The 16,195-nt window shown below is 33.3% G+C and overlaps 1 long non-coding RNA gene across 1 annotated transcript; it reads left to right on the top strand.

Moving 5' to 3' along the window:
- The first annotated feature begins 1,890 nt into the window (after positions 1–1,890).
- LOC134856928 (uncharacterized) lies at positions 1,891–3,220 on the top strand. Its single transcript, XR_010164867.1, has 2 exons — positions 1,891–2,331; positions 2,833–3,220. It is a non-coding gene; the product is annotated as an uncharacterized LOC134856928 (long non-coding RNA).
- Positions 3,221–16,195: the final 12,975 nt, after the last annotated feature.

Consider the following 16,195-nt stretch of genomic DNA (forward strand, 5'->3'; position numbering starts at 1 on the left):
AGAGGCGGAGCAAACTCTAATTTCGAAATTATACCTTTGCTTGGGGGAGAAAGGACAGGAGGAGTTTCACAAATGTAAGCCACATCTGGATTTGAGGGCTTCACGCTATCCAAGGGTGCTCGATGCGATGGAGGGGGAGTTCAAGAAGGAGCGAAATGAAACATATGAAGTCGGTGGGAGCCATTCAAGGTGGATACCGGAACAACCGGGGGAGAGGACGTGGTCAAACTCAAGGCCGAGGGGGTATGAACACTTGAAAGTTCTGGTCTACGACTGTGCTACCAATCGATAAAAAACATTAAATCTTATTCTATTCGTACCTTGAGGTCATTCGGCCCAAGTTCGGTCAACTTTTATCAATTGGGGCTAATTTTAATTGTGTTGTTTCAGCCTATTTTTCGAAAAATGAGCACATTAATGAAATATTCATTTGCCACAAAAATAGCCATATCGTCTTTGAAATGCAGAGTGAGTCAACAGTACTCTACATTCATCATAAAATTAATGAGAACAACAGAAACACTCGGAAAACTTTTACTCAACATTAAGAGTCATTTTTCAAATACAGCTCAGGAAATTAAAGCACCAATCAGTCGGTCTTAATGGGACTCCATCCCGATTGTTTTTTTCTAAAGCAGTGAAAATTGCGCATAGATACCGCACAAGGCTATGGTAGTCCTCAAACTCTTATGGAGAGGTCAGAACAAAACGATTAGTTCATTGATATGTGCCGTTCTCAAACTATCCTCCAAAAACCCGCAAAAGCTTCTAAACTGGAGAGAAATTGTAAATCGATAAATGAACTCAACTTTTTGTTTCTTTTTCTATTTTCTATCTAACTTTTTTAACACCTACTTCATTGACAAATTTGTAGATGCAAAAACGTGGGTCACAACTAATTTTAAAGTGAATGTTTTAAATTTGGATGTTTTGGTGTGTGGGGGGGGGGGATTTCAAAAGAAGGTTAAATATTCCTCCATATTTTAAATTTAGAGGCATATTTTCTCCAAACATTGAACCTGGCGTAGAGAGCTTTTTCATGATTTTCTAGATATCTAGGGAATTCAATTAAGATGACTTACGAAATTCATTTCAAGTTGAAAGCTTTAAAACCTTCCTTCAACCTGCAATCTGAGTCAAACACTCAAACACTCAAACACTCTGGGAATTGAACCATAAATCCGAAATTATAATTCAAAAAACAAGCTTCAGTGAAAGTTTTACCAGAGTTTAGATAATGTTTTCGATATTTTTTGTCCAAGATATCAAGTTTCAGCTCCTTTGCAAGGCATATTGCGTGCACTTTGATATTGTAAAAGATCGTGATAACCTTGGTGCCTGATTGTTTTGAGTAACCAAGTTCTTTGTCACTTGAGTTCCCTTGCGAATAAAGCCCAAAAATCGTAAAATTTTTGGTTTTTTGATATAATGCTGGCTTTACATACAGTTTCAGAAAAAATACATTTTAAAGACATTTCATTTAATTTTCTGTGTTTATTAAGGAGTCGTCTTATGTAAATTTTATAATAAGCAATTTTCCATATGCGGAAATTGTATTACTCTTTTTTTTGGGTTAGCACACTTTTATGAAAGATGCAAAACAATAAACAATGTCTTAATCATGAATTTGGCTTGCAACGCGCAGTAGTGGTCCGTATGAAAACTACAAATAATCACCTTTTACGGATTGGTGGCCAGTTTTAAAGAGACATGTTTTTCATGCTCTTCTTTTTCCAGAACTTCTTTAGAGCACCACTTTTCAAATAAGTGCTTAAAATTTTCAAAAAACTCGTAAACGGTTATGGCTTCTTTGAACAATTTTCTCATATCAATGAACCAAATCTCATTGAACCAAAGATAAACAAGTACTGACTCGATGACTTGCTTAGATTAAGTATACCATATTAAATGTTTTAGCTTAAGCGTATAAGAATGAAGTTACATCATATTTTCATTCTGGATTAAATCAGTAGTTAAACCATCGATTTAAAATCAGAGAAGAAAAATAAAACAAACATTTAGTTAATTATTCAACTCATCCGGTTGATAGCCTCAAAATTACGTTTTATGAGATTTTTGTTTATTTCAGACATGAAATAAATCGAATACATACACTATCACTTACATTGAGCATTCGTTTGAAATTGCCACAATGAGCAGAAAGATTTTGTCACTACCCGTGTTGAAAGAAGAGGACGAAGACGAAAATGAAGAAGTTGAAACAAAAACGGAAACAGTAGAAAATTTGGGAATGGAAGACGTCGCTATTGTAGAATACGACGACATGGGGCGGCTTTTCATTCACAAAAGAAACCAAAAAGTCCAGTTCAGGTACTTCCAAAAGGGCGTGCAGATTTTTTTATTTTATTTTTTTTATTTTCATTTTCAATTTCATTTTTCAAATTCCAGTAAAATTTCATAGTTTCATAAACATTTTCGGTGAAAATTTCAGAAACCCCGCTAAATCATTTTCTACGGAATCCTCAAGAACTTTTTGACAAATCTTCAACGAAGTTCCTTCATAAAGGGTATCAATCATTTTGCCCCAATATGCCTGCAGGGGAAGGGGGGACCCGCTTTTTCTATCAAAAATATTCTATCAAAAATTTTTCCCCATTTTTTTCTGAATATTATTTCACAGATCTATATTTCAATGCTATATTGTCGCATTTTGAAACCAAAGAACAACTAAATTCAAGCAAACAGCGTTTTTTATGTAATTTAGTATGTCTAAAAAATGGGTATCACTTATACTTAATGTTTGAGTAAGTTTTTTGTCCTTTCTTGAAGTTATAAAAGAACTAAACATTGATTTGCACGCACCTTAAACAGAACATTCAAGTTAGTCAAGGGTGCTTTGATGACATTGTTCATGTGGTGTTTCGTCATCACAGCAATAGTCATTCTCGTTGCTGTATCACAGGATAACCTTGCTAATTACAAGAGAGCAAATCAAATCACTCAAATTATGAAAGTTGACAACTCCTTTGACACCCTTCTGGAAGATGCAATACGTTAAAAATGTTCTGATCGCAATAAGAGAAAGAAAAACAAAAACAAAGAATTAAAAACTGGACAAATTTTTTCATGTTTATTAAAAATAGAGTTATCTTAAGATTATTGCTATTCTGTATTTTTTACGATTATGCTTGAGGTTTTCTGTTTGTTTCTTATCACTCAAATAAATATACACTAAAAATTGTATTATTAGAAAAAGTCTTATTGTTCGTCTATAAGACTAATTCACTAAGCGATATCAGCCTTGTTCATTGTCAAGTATGGTAATTCACAAGAGTCATTCATTCATACATAACAAGCGTCTTCATTCATAGTCGAAAACTGCCGGGCGCTCAATCACTCGACCGACCACATCACGATGCCAAGCACGGGTACTTTGGAAGTGGTTTGGATTCCGCATAAATTAACCCCGGAATCCGCTAATTTGTGTTTCACTCCCCAAAATTTCGAAACAAATCTGGAGTCGGAAATCTGATGGAATCGAAAAACAAATGTTGTCCAAGCACTAGGCGCAAAAACTGAAATTTAGCTGGCGAGCAAAAATTTAGAATCCAGTGTGATACAGATTTTGGAGATAAGTGCTAAGAAATATCTTGTTTTGGATTCCCCAGACTAATGCGTTTTTGCAATTGAAATAAAGTGAAGCAAAATGTCGGTGGATTCCACTGTTTGCCAGTGAATTCCGCTATTCATTTGCTCTTTTTATTGCTGGATTCCACGACTCGAGGTATCCCCTCCAAATTCAAATGCAGTTCTCTCCAATTGCATTTTTAAATCACAACTTACATCAGCGAAAAGTAAGCCCCTAATAATTTTTCCGCGAATGACACAAGTCCCTCCAGTTTGTCTTCCCACTTGTTTCGCAAGTGCAACAAGTCTCTTGCTGTTACTCCATCTTTTTTGAGCATCTAAGATAAGTACAATCAAAGTTGAGCAGCAAAAAATCATCCCCTCAAAAGGAAAATTATGCGAAAACCAATTAAATAAAATACCATGAAAATTTAGAAGGTTAAGAGAATCAAGGTTCAAATTTTGACTCAATGGGTTTGCACACTTGGTTATGCCATTTAAAGAATATGGCTTTTCTATAAGTAGAGCTACAAATGAGAGGTTCAGGTCTGGCTCACACTCAGTGTTTCCTGAACTAATGCATTCAAAGCCGCAACCTTGTCTCCACCGCCCGAGTATCTGAGTGCCCCTGATTTGAGGTCTATCATTAATACAGTGCTATCATTAAATGGTTCAAATGTAATTTTAGTTTCAGTTTCAAACAGCCAGCCAACTAGTCGTTTTGTTTGTTTTGGGTTTTTTGGGTGTCACGTCTCAATAGGTACATCGGGCTGCCAGCTCGTCTTCCCCGAGATTTACGAGGAGCTGCAAGGGTCCTCTGAGGCTTTGGCTGGAAACGAAACATACTGTGGGGGCCATTTTAAGAAGAGTTATTTTCCTCGTTGACTGGTGTGCTGCTAGACGTGCTGATGGGTTGAATTGAACCCAAAGTTATCCCAGGCAGTTTGTCCCTCAGGGCGTGTCGCATCTCTGGGGAGAATGTCGCCTCCAACAAGTATCCTTCGAACCTTGTTCGATTGTCATTGTGCCATGTTGCGGGGTTCCCAGTTGCGGTTTTCCCGTAGATATTGTTAGGCTCCTGTTGTACCCTCTCCTAGGCGACGGGTTCAAACATGAATTACCGAAAGTTCGTTAGCACTTGATCCATAAATCATGCTTGCTATGGTTAACAGTGAAATTCTTTTTTCGTCTAAGCAATCAAAAATGTTTAACTAAATGTTACTTTTTTAATTTGCAGAAATGGGTGATTAGATTTGTTGACTTCCCTTATGACAAAAAAAACTATTGTTTTGTACAATTTTAACACAACTGAATTTTAGCAGTGTTACCATTTGACCTGAAAAACTTGCTTATGTGGATTGGACAAACGTTGTAGCATTTAGGACAACTTCCCCTATGTTTTATAATAAAACTTGAAATGAAAATAACCAACTTACAAAAGGTAACTATATAAGCAGAGGAGACAATTTTTTTAGACTTTCATTTCAGCATTAGAGACAATTCCTCCTCAGAATTGTTAATTAATAGTTTTATTACAGAAAACTTAAGGGTTTTTCAAGAAAAAAAAGGAAATTGAGAGATTTGACAGAGATTTTCTTCTTCTACTATCTGAATTTGACAGAGCCTGAATTGTGAGCCATATGTCAAGAGTTTAACGAAGATAAAAATTGTTTTTTTTTTAGTTTATTTTGAGAAAATTCCAGCTTCGAATATTTTTTAATTCAAAATAAAATGTAGAAATATGGTTTGACTGAATAGTTTTGGAAGGAAGTTGTCCCAAAAATTGAAAAAATTTTGATGGCAGGGTGGAAATTGTCTCAAACGCTGAAGTTTTTAACTCTCGTGAAAATACTGCGCAGATTGGCTCTGCAATTTTGCAAGTGGGGCTACAATGCAAGGTGACTCACCTTGAATTCGATGGAGTAGAAAAAGTTTTCCTACTAGTTTTTTCATTGGATGATACATCCAGAAAAATGAATACCCAGAAAAAAGTGATACGCCATGATTGCCGGGACAATGAAATCTAAAGTTAGGTAAGGTCTCCAGTACTGGAGTTCCATTTTCTGGTCGGACACGGTACCTGTTACCAGCATTTTCAGGTGGTGAACAGGCTTTTCAAAACGGTCCGTTTCACAGAACACACAGATTTTATTTTCCGAAGAATTTGCTGCAAAACAAAGTTACTGCATGTGAAGTTCGATACGCCAGTGAGAGTAGTTAACGAGATGGATATATCAGTCATGGCTACTTCTCCTGTAATCAGAACCTAAAATCTGTTAAAAAAAATTTGCAATTATGATTTGTACTAATTGGAACCTGATCTAAACTACATTTTATGATTGGATAAATTAGATATTTTACCAATGTAAAGTATTTAATATTAACCAATCATGATCCATCTGACTAACAATCCACTTATTTGTAAGTGCTGAAATTACTTGTAATTTCAGCACCAGAGAGATTTGAATTTAACTTAGAAATTAGTTGGACTCTCCAAGAGAACTTCAGCAGCCGCAATAAACCAGTATACCCTAGATCTATTGAGCCTAGCAGAGACTAGTTAAACAACCTGAGACTAGATAGTATAAGAGTAAGATTAGGATCGGTATTAGACTAAGAAGTTGCACGAATCTATCCGGCCGAAAATAAGATAGCGTGACGAGCAGACGGTGTACCCTATCCGAAATTACTCTATGAGTTAACCACCTCGGTCCTAACTCATCTGGTGCGACCATAAGTCTCGAACAAGACCTTAATAGCTTAGAATTAACCAAGATAGATTAGAATTTAGACAAAACATTTTTAAAATGTTACACGACGATAATTTAATCGAAATGTCTCTACGACTCAATAGATCAGAGCCAATATTCCGAACGATAACAGAACTACCCGGAATTGCAAGAAGACCTCGAACCAGAGACGACATACGACAAAATAGAAACTTACCAAATAGCTATATGATAGTACGGCAAAAGCCAACACAAACTTTTATATTTAGAATTTTATTAGCAATGAATTTAGATTTTCATTTGCAAACATAAAATCTTGAAGTCAATCTTCATAATCATTTCAGGCGCTAAAACAAAACTATTAATATACAATAACGATTGATAAAAAGATCTCAGATCGTTTTCCTAAATTCTGCAGTATTATATAAAACATGTTTGGAAAATATTTATTGAAAATTAAAACAAAAATTAGTAGCATGACAATAAACTGTTAGTAATCATAAAATCATCTAAATGTCCCAGCTTCATCACCTAAAACATAACAGCAATCATAAGCTCACTAATATCATTAAAAAACTAAATCTTTTTCTTAAACATATTTAAACCATTTTAAACTTAAATTCACTTAATTTTAAAATCAGATCATCAAGGCTGATCCTTGGATCTTAATTCATTTTCTATTTAATCAAATTTAAAACTTGATCATCAAGGCCTATCCTTGGATCAAAAAGAACAATTTTGTTCTCCCCCACCCACTTAGCTAGTGTCTAACGACCTCAAACGTCGATTCACTATCCAACCCTTTCTAAAAAACCCAAGACTAATAGAAATTTTTGAACAGAACTAATCATTCAAATTAGGATAAACAGTGAAGAACTTCGGTTATTCATCCTTCACTTGATCCCCCCTCTTACCAGACCCAGGATAAATCTTAGACTTAGTAAGTTTAAAATAGTATCTAACGAACTACTCGCGTTCTAATTATACCTGAACCTTGTGGATCGATTTACTATTCTCCAATCCTTGAACACAATCACTACCCCTAAGTAAGATTAAGTAAGTCAACACCTTAGCTTATACTAGCCACGAGAAAGTAAAAAATCATTCTTCGGAATCGATATACTTTTCTCTCCAACCCTGAACAAATAGACCCAGGTTAAGCTAACCAAAAAATCGTAAGGACTAACAGTTTAAGAAAATAGAAATCATTTAACAACTTTCTGCATCCGTCACCCTAAACCTTATGTCATTTAAAAACCTAGGAAACAAACAAACAATCGTATTACACAACTGTGAAATAGATAACAAAAAATACGACCTTGTAATCACACCTCATACACAAACAGTTGGATACATTAGAACAAAACGACAAACACTAAAACGGAAAATAATAACCAAACAAAGACAAATAACACGAAAAAGATTTTCCAAAAACAGAAACCCATTTTCAGAATCAGAAGCTAGCAATTTAGACGAACTTTATAAATTAAAACAATCTATAGATAAAAATTGCCCCATTCACGATCAATTATAATTTTCCGACTCAGAAATAACTTCAAATTCATCAAAAAGAGGAAAAAGAAGAATAAAAAAGCAATATAAACACAAACCAGTACACTTATATAATTGGAATCAACCAATTAGACACATCGATAATTACATATTAACAGTCATTGAACGAAAAAATGAGCTCAACACACACTCCAGGTGAAGAAAGTCCAGATGATGACGATATCTTCCCCTTCCTCGTAGATGCAACCAATGATAGAGGACAGCATATATTTTGCAAGAATTTACTCCTAAATTTGTTTGAACCCGGAATCAGCCCATGTAAAACAGAGTTCCCAGATGTAAAAATCAAAAGACAAATTATTGATCACTATCTGAAAGATATATGTAATTTGACACAACATTACGGAATCTACACCATAGAATTAACCTCACCAAACCCGAATCACCGCAAATATGTAATTCAAACAGACGACCTTGATTTAGAATTTTCAAAAGTATTCTCAGAATATATAAAAAGCATACAATATCATAACTCACAAAGAGCAAACTCCATTTTTACTAATGAAGTTTTTGCAATAATATATAGTTATATCTCAATATTAGAAAACGAAATCCCAATCTCAAATGTCTCACCGACAGAAACATCTAATCAAATAAGGGTACGACATGAAATCACACTATTTACATCTTTCCTAAATATACTTAAAGAAAATTTCACTAAAGATGAAGTTTCACAACATACAAAACATGACTTACAAAAAATTTTGGCATGGTTTATAAGAGATTATTTCACACATAATATAGATTTAATTTCACAAGCAAGAAAAAATTTCAGACATCAAAATTCAAACGATGATACCGCCGTCACAGAACAATCAGTATACGTTTGGGACCCCGAATGGTCTCATCATGCATTCATAAATTTTCCACAATCAATTTCAAGTCAAGCAATAAGTAAAATATCTTACACAAGTGATTATGTAAGAGTAGTACCATTGACCATTGACGCAACACCATTAAACTACAATACATTTTTACCTGATACTCGAAATAACAGTTTAAACTCGACCGTCATACACAATGAAAACCTTAATGGAACTAGGAATCTCACTCAACAAGATATTCAGACACCATCACACTTCATAAACGAAGAAATTGTCCAAACAACAACAACTACACAACAAAGTATTTCACCGATACGTCCAAATTTAACAACACCAAGAAATACAAACACTTCACTAGCACAGGTAACCTTACAATCAACCGTTAAAACTTCGGTTGCTCCAAAATATTCACAAATGGATTACCAAACATATAGACCCCTGACAATACCGTCAAAAACACGCAGAACGTTCACAAAAAACAATTTTGCGGAACACAATTATAACTACACACATCCATCAAAAACAAACTATCCTCCACGAAATAATAATAATCATCAAATCAGATCTCGATATTGGAATAATCCAATGGCAACAACCAACTCAGTAAATTTTCAAAGTAATTCACATCCTCCACAGGATCGTAGTGAAAATTACCCATTCTTCCAACAGAATAAAAATAAAAAACAAACACCTCATCAAACGGATTATTTATCCTCTGATGATGATCACTCACAACCAGATATATTTGCACCATATACCCAAGAATATCGTGGACAAGGAATACAGAAACCACATACATATCATAGAATTTTTTCTCCACATCCAACGGATACACAAAATCAACAACCAATACAAATGCAAAACCCAATTAATACACAATCTTTTCAACCAATTCAGCCACAAAATCCAATGATTACACACTCGTATCAACCATCACAAATGCAAAATGAAATACCACTTCCATATTATCTTCAACAACACGAAATAACAAGAAATCAACTTTCAAAATTTTCACAAATGCCAAATGCAGCAGAATCATTGCAAATGACAATGAATCCATACCTTATGGGTGGATCATCAATAACGTCAAACAAACCTTTAATGGTATTTACAGGAACAGACCCTGAATATTCTGTAGAAGATTATTTAAATGCAGTAACAGCAAATTTTATTTTAAATATAGGACCTGAACCAATTAATACGCCACTACATCAAAACTGGATACATCGACGCACAGCGCTGATACAGACAACCTTAGACGGCGCAGCCCAAAAATGGTTTTCAGTATTGCCTATAGAAATAAAGTCAAATTGGAAAAGATTCACACAAGAATTTTCGAAAATGTTTGACTCCGAAAGAAACAAACAACAACAAAGAGTTTTATGTAATGAAATTCGCAGATTACCAAATGAAACCATCAAACAATTAGCAGTACGCATCGAAACATTAGTTCGAAAAGCATGTTCATTAAATACACACGACTATAAAAACACAAAAATGACAGAAATCTTAATGATGACCTTAACACCTCAATTAAGGAAAATAGCAATAAAAAAGAGAGCATCCCATCCCTCCTCAATTCGAGAACCCGATTTAGATTTTCGAAAACTAGTAGACAAGCTAGAGCAAGCAGAAATCACAATGAAACTTGAAGAAACAGAAAATCAGAAATTACAATATGTTAACCGAATCGAAACAAATACCACAAGTATCAACAATATACAAGAATCAGACACAGACCTTGTTGAAAAAATCACTGAAATACTCAATATTTATGAAAAACACCCAAACTTTAAAGGCAAACCATCTTTCAAAAAATGGTGTAATTATTGCCGACGATACGGACATAGCATTTCTGAATGTAGACAAAAACAACAAGATAATCAAAACAAACCTCAAAAATATAAAGAACCAAATAAATCATTCTATCAATACATGAAGAAAGATCAAAATCTACCGAACAAAAATGTATACAGCAACAACAGTTCAGGAAAACCACTCCCGAACAATACAAATTATATAAGAACTCAATCACCACATAACTCAAGTTATAGAGGAAGATCACCAGAACGAAGAAATACACAAAATCCGTCACAAAATCACTACAATAGACCAAATAGTCAAAATAACTACTCCAGATCTAATTCAAACACAACACAATTTGTTTCTAGATCTAATTCCCAATCAAGAAATAAATACTATCCAAACAATCAGTCACGAAACTCATCATATAATAGAAATAGAAACTATTCCAATAATCGAAATAGAAGCTATTCAAACAACCGAAATCAGTATTACCCAAACAATCGATCAAGAAATAACTCATATAACAGATCAAACGGTAATTATCAAAATAGATCACGAAATAATTCACAAAATTGACATTCAAGTTATAATAATCGTTATAGAAATTATTCCCAATCACCACACCGGAATAATAATCATTATAATAATTCTAATAATCGCCACAGAAGTAGTTCACCTAAACATCAAAGACATATTAATCAAGTACAATCAAATCCAGAAACAACATCAGACCCCCCAGGTATTGATGACACAGTAAATGATACGTTACAACACAATCAAATAAACTGTGGATCATCAGACTCAGAAAGTGATACAGAAAACACTCTCTCCATCAATATGATAGCAGTCGAAAATGACTATGAACCTATTATATATGAACAACCTTTTTCATCACACATATATGAAAATCAATCAGAACTCCTTCGCAATTATTATATTGAACCCATCCATTCCACACCAACGACGCAAGAAATTAATGGAATTAACACTACAAATCAACCCAATGAAAATGACAAAACAAAATGCTTGAATACAAATCACATCTATCAAAATATACAAAAAGAACAACCTAAAGAAAAAATTTGGACTATACCATTTCTTTTAGAAAGTCCAAGAAACAAAGAATTTCAACCACCAGATCTTGAAATCGATTTTCTAATTGATTCAGGAGCAGAATCAAACATAATAAACATTCCCACATGGAATGAAATAAAAACCTTACACCCAAAGCTAACACCTCTTGAAACCTCCAGTAAGCTAGCAACAGCACAAGGATCAACATTAATAAACTACGGAAAAATTCAATTATTTCTTCTCCCCACAAGAACAATAGAGCAAAATAAAATTTTAAATAAACCATTTAAACAAATATTCCATATCACTGATATTAAACACAATATCATTGGAATACCATTTATCTCTAAATATATACCAACAATCAACATCTTGAACAGTAAAATATTAATCAAAGATAAATATACAAAAACAAAAGACACATCCCTAACATTTTTTCAAAGATTAAATAAACAACCACCATTCTTTTCAAAATTCTATCCAATATATAACCAACAAAGAAAACACTTGAAACCACTATCAGGAAACATATACAATTTTTTAATAAAACAAGTTCACCAATATGATAAAAAACAAAACAAACAACAATTTTATATGTCAGTTTTTGAATTCAAACCTATCCATAAATTTTTCAAAATCACAATCTCATCAATAAAATATTTGAAAAACTCGAATTCAGATATTATTTCTTTACATGTATACAACAATACACCTTACCAAGTAACATTACCTTTAGGACTTTTAGGCTATTGCGAAACCAACGCTACAATATCACCAATACACGAAAAAGCATATCGCGTAAATAATATACTCCAATTATTAGATATTTGTCAATCCACAATTCTTAATGAAGAATTATCCATAAATAATATAATAAGTAACGAAAAAAAAAATACGGATTATTTCACAAAAACTCCATATTTCAAACCTACATTCAACATAAGTAACTACACAGAGAATCAACAGAAATTTTTAACAATGTTTAACTTCCATCATTCACAAATAACACAAGACGAATTTGATAAATTAGCCAAACAGCTAATCAAATATTCATCAGTTTATGCAACATCCAAATTTGATGTTGGCAAAATCAGCTCATCACTACATCTCCCATTAAAACCAGACGCAGTTTTCAAAAAACAAAGAGCAAGTAAAGTACCAATTCACTTACACGATAAAGTGAACAGATTACTCGACATTTTAGAACAATACAACATTATATCACCAGTAAATAAAGAAGAACAACCAAAAGGTAACACATTTATCAACCCTGTTATCATTCTAGCCAAAGGAGAATCATTAAAAATCGTTCTCGACGCTAGATACCTCAACTCACTCATAGATGAATCAAAGTGTAATTGGCCTATTGAACCAATACAAGTTATTTTAACAAAAATAAACGGAAAATACTTTACAACCGCAGATATGAACAGTGCATATAATCAAATGCCATTAGATGAACAATCGCGACGTTTAACACAATTTGTTATTGGAAACCAACAGTATGAATTCAACCGCCTATTCTGTGGAATATCCATAGGACCAGCAGCATTTTCAGCTTTTATGAGCAAAATTTTTAGACCACTAATACTCAAGAAAAACGCAATCACCTATTTAGACGATGTTTTTATGCAATCACAGACAAAAGAAGAAATGTTTAAAGTTTTAGAACACTATCACAAAATACTTCAGAAAGAAAATCTGAAGGCCGCCCCCGATAAATCACACTTCTTTCTGACACGAGTTAAATTCTTAGGACATAATATAGAAAGAAAAACAATCACTCCATTAAAATCACGCATTGATGCTATTCAGAAGCTCCAACCACCAACAAATAAAAAGAAAATCCAAGAACTCCTTGGAATGTTAAACTTTTTAAGCAAATATGCTTATAAAATGCAATTATACCTAAGACCATTCTATAATATACTTAGACAACAAAATAATTTTGAATGGAATACAGAACATCAAGCACGATTTGAAGAAATTAAGAAACTCTTAACTGAACAAATTTCGAACACAATTCCAGATCCAAATCAACCATTCTATGCAATGTGCGATGCTTCGAACTTTGGCATCGGCGCAGCATTATTACAATCACATAATGGTACAAATAAAATGAACCTTATATCAGCAAATTCTCGATTATTCACTCAAGCAGAGCTACGACTCTCAACTCTAATGAGAGAATGTACAGCCATAATATATACACTAACAGAATATGAATTTCTAATACTTGGATCAAAACATCCAACAGTTCTATTCACAGACCATAAACCAATCATCTTTCTCTTTACACAAAAGTCTAATCCAAACCACCGAGTTTATAGATTTCAACTAATTTTAATGAAATTCCCAAACTTACATATAGTTTGGACCGCAGGAAAAAATCTTGCATTACCAGACACTTTAAGTCGAAATACGCCACCTGAATTACTTACACGTAAAACCACAGTTGAAATACCCAAAAATATAAAATTCTACCTTGCAGAAAACGAAACATCACCCCGATTGGAATGCAAATATGCAGTAAAAACTGACGTTGAACAATCACAGATAAATAATTTACAACACTTCCCACTTTATTTAGATTGCCAAAATAACCACTACGAAGTTGATTTACTTGGAACATCAACTTTTAAACCAATTCCATATTCACAATGGATAAAAAATAACACCCAACAAAAAAGAGTAAAACAACACTCGCATAAAAAAGACCTTTTTCCACTAATTGAAAAAGAAAATTTAACTGATATAATAAATTTATCAGGACCACAAACAAACGATTCAAAATACACAATAAATCAAGTTTTTGACCTCCATGACCCACTTGATACAATTCCTTTATCTAAATTAGAAATTGAAAACATTTTTCTCCCCCCAACAGATAAAATCACAATTAATACTTTGAAACAATATCATAATCTTGACCCAGTAATTAGACAACTAAAATGATGGCACAAATATAAAACTAAACCCGTCAAGGCAGATACAACTATTTTAGGAAATAAAACACTCCTCCGATATTTTCGCAAATTTAATAATACAACAATTAATGAAAACACAGACCTTCTAGAATACCGATTAAATGAATCTACAGTCCCCTGTCTTCCTTTAAGTATGATTCTAATAGCTTTCAATATTTCACATACACAAAACATTAAAGGACACTCTGGATCAGAGAAAACGTATTCAAATTTCATACAAAACTTCTATTTTCCAAATGCACCAATTTGGATAAAAGTACTATGCAATGATTGTATAGTATGTCAGCTAAATAAACCTTATCCAAATCAAAAACAAATAGCACAAAAACAAGATTTTAAAGGACAAAGTTTGTACTTTAACCACCGTATTTCATTTGATACAAAAGGACCAATTTCACCCTCATCCGAAGGAAACTCCTACATTATGGTAATTGTTGACGCATTTACACATTTTGTAGCACTTAACCCAGTACCACATTGTAACGCTTATTATGCTTACACAACACTTTATGAACACTGGATAGCCAAATTTGGACTACCAGAAATTTTAGTTACAGACAACGGTACAGAATTCATAAATAATGAAATCATCACACTATGTCATTTATATAACATCAAACACAAACCACGTACATCTCACGCATCTTGGACAAACGGCTTAGTCGAAGATATGAACCGTTCACTACAAGAATATCTTAGATGTATCATCAATGGAAATGATACAAGATACACCGAATGGTCAGCAGATGTAAAACTATTTCCCTTAGCATATAATTCACAAATCACGACAACTCTAGGAATGTCACCATATGAAATGGTTTTTAATCAAAAGCCACGCAAACCGATTATGTTTACAGCAAACTCTCATAAAAATGCACAAAGTTATTGTCAACCGAATAAAGACTCAATTTGTTATAATCTACCTTTACACACACACGATGAAGATCATTTTCATCACCCACAAATTCTTAAATTAGCCTCCGGTACACACACCGAATGGATTTTAAACAGAGATAAAAAACACAATGAAATTTACCAAAATGTAACAAAAAAGTTGTTACAAAGGCAAAACATTAATGAACAAATAAATTCACGCTTTACACCAGCATCCGATTTAAAAATTGGAACATTTGTTTTAATACCCAATTTTAACACTCAAAAAGGAATTTCTAAAAAGTTACAACCCCTTCGTAAAGGACCATACCAAATAATTGCCAAACCCACTGACGTCACATATAAAATCACCGACTCAGACAAAAAAGAAATTATTCAACATCGAAACAACCTATTACCTTATTACCCAAAAGAATACGCACTACGCGAACTAACTCAATTATATTCTTTTACAGATTTAAAAGTTATTCAAAATACCCCACAAACTGAAAAAAAACCAAAAGAACAACATGACATTCACCTCGAAAACCAAAATGAAAAATCAACTACAACGAAAAGCAATACAAAAAAGTTAGATCGAAATACACCTCAAAAAGAAAGAAAAAATAGAAAAATGACAGAAAAAATAATACCCCAAGAACAAATCGACAAATCAGAACATAGAGAGTCATCACGACTTAGAAATCAACCACGTAAAAACTATAGAACATTCATTCCACAA

Source organism: Symsagittifera roscoffensis, chromosome 1 (genome assembly GCF_963678635.1).
Source record: "Symsagittifera roscoffensis chromosome 1, txSymRosc1.1, whole genome shotgun sequence".
NCBI classification, from domain to species: domain Eukaryota; kingdom Metazoa; phylum Xenacoelomorpha; order Acoela; family Convolutidae; genus Symsagittifera; species Symsagittifera roscoffensis.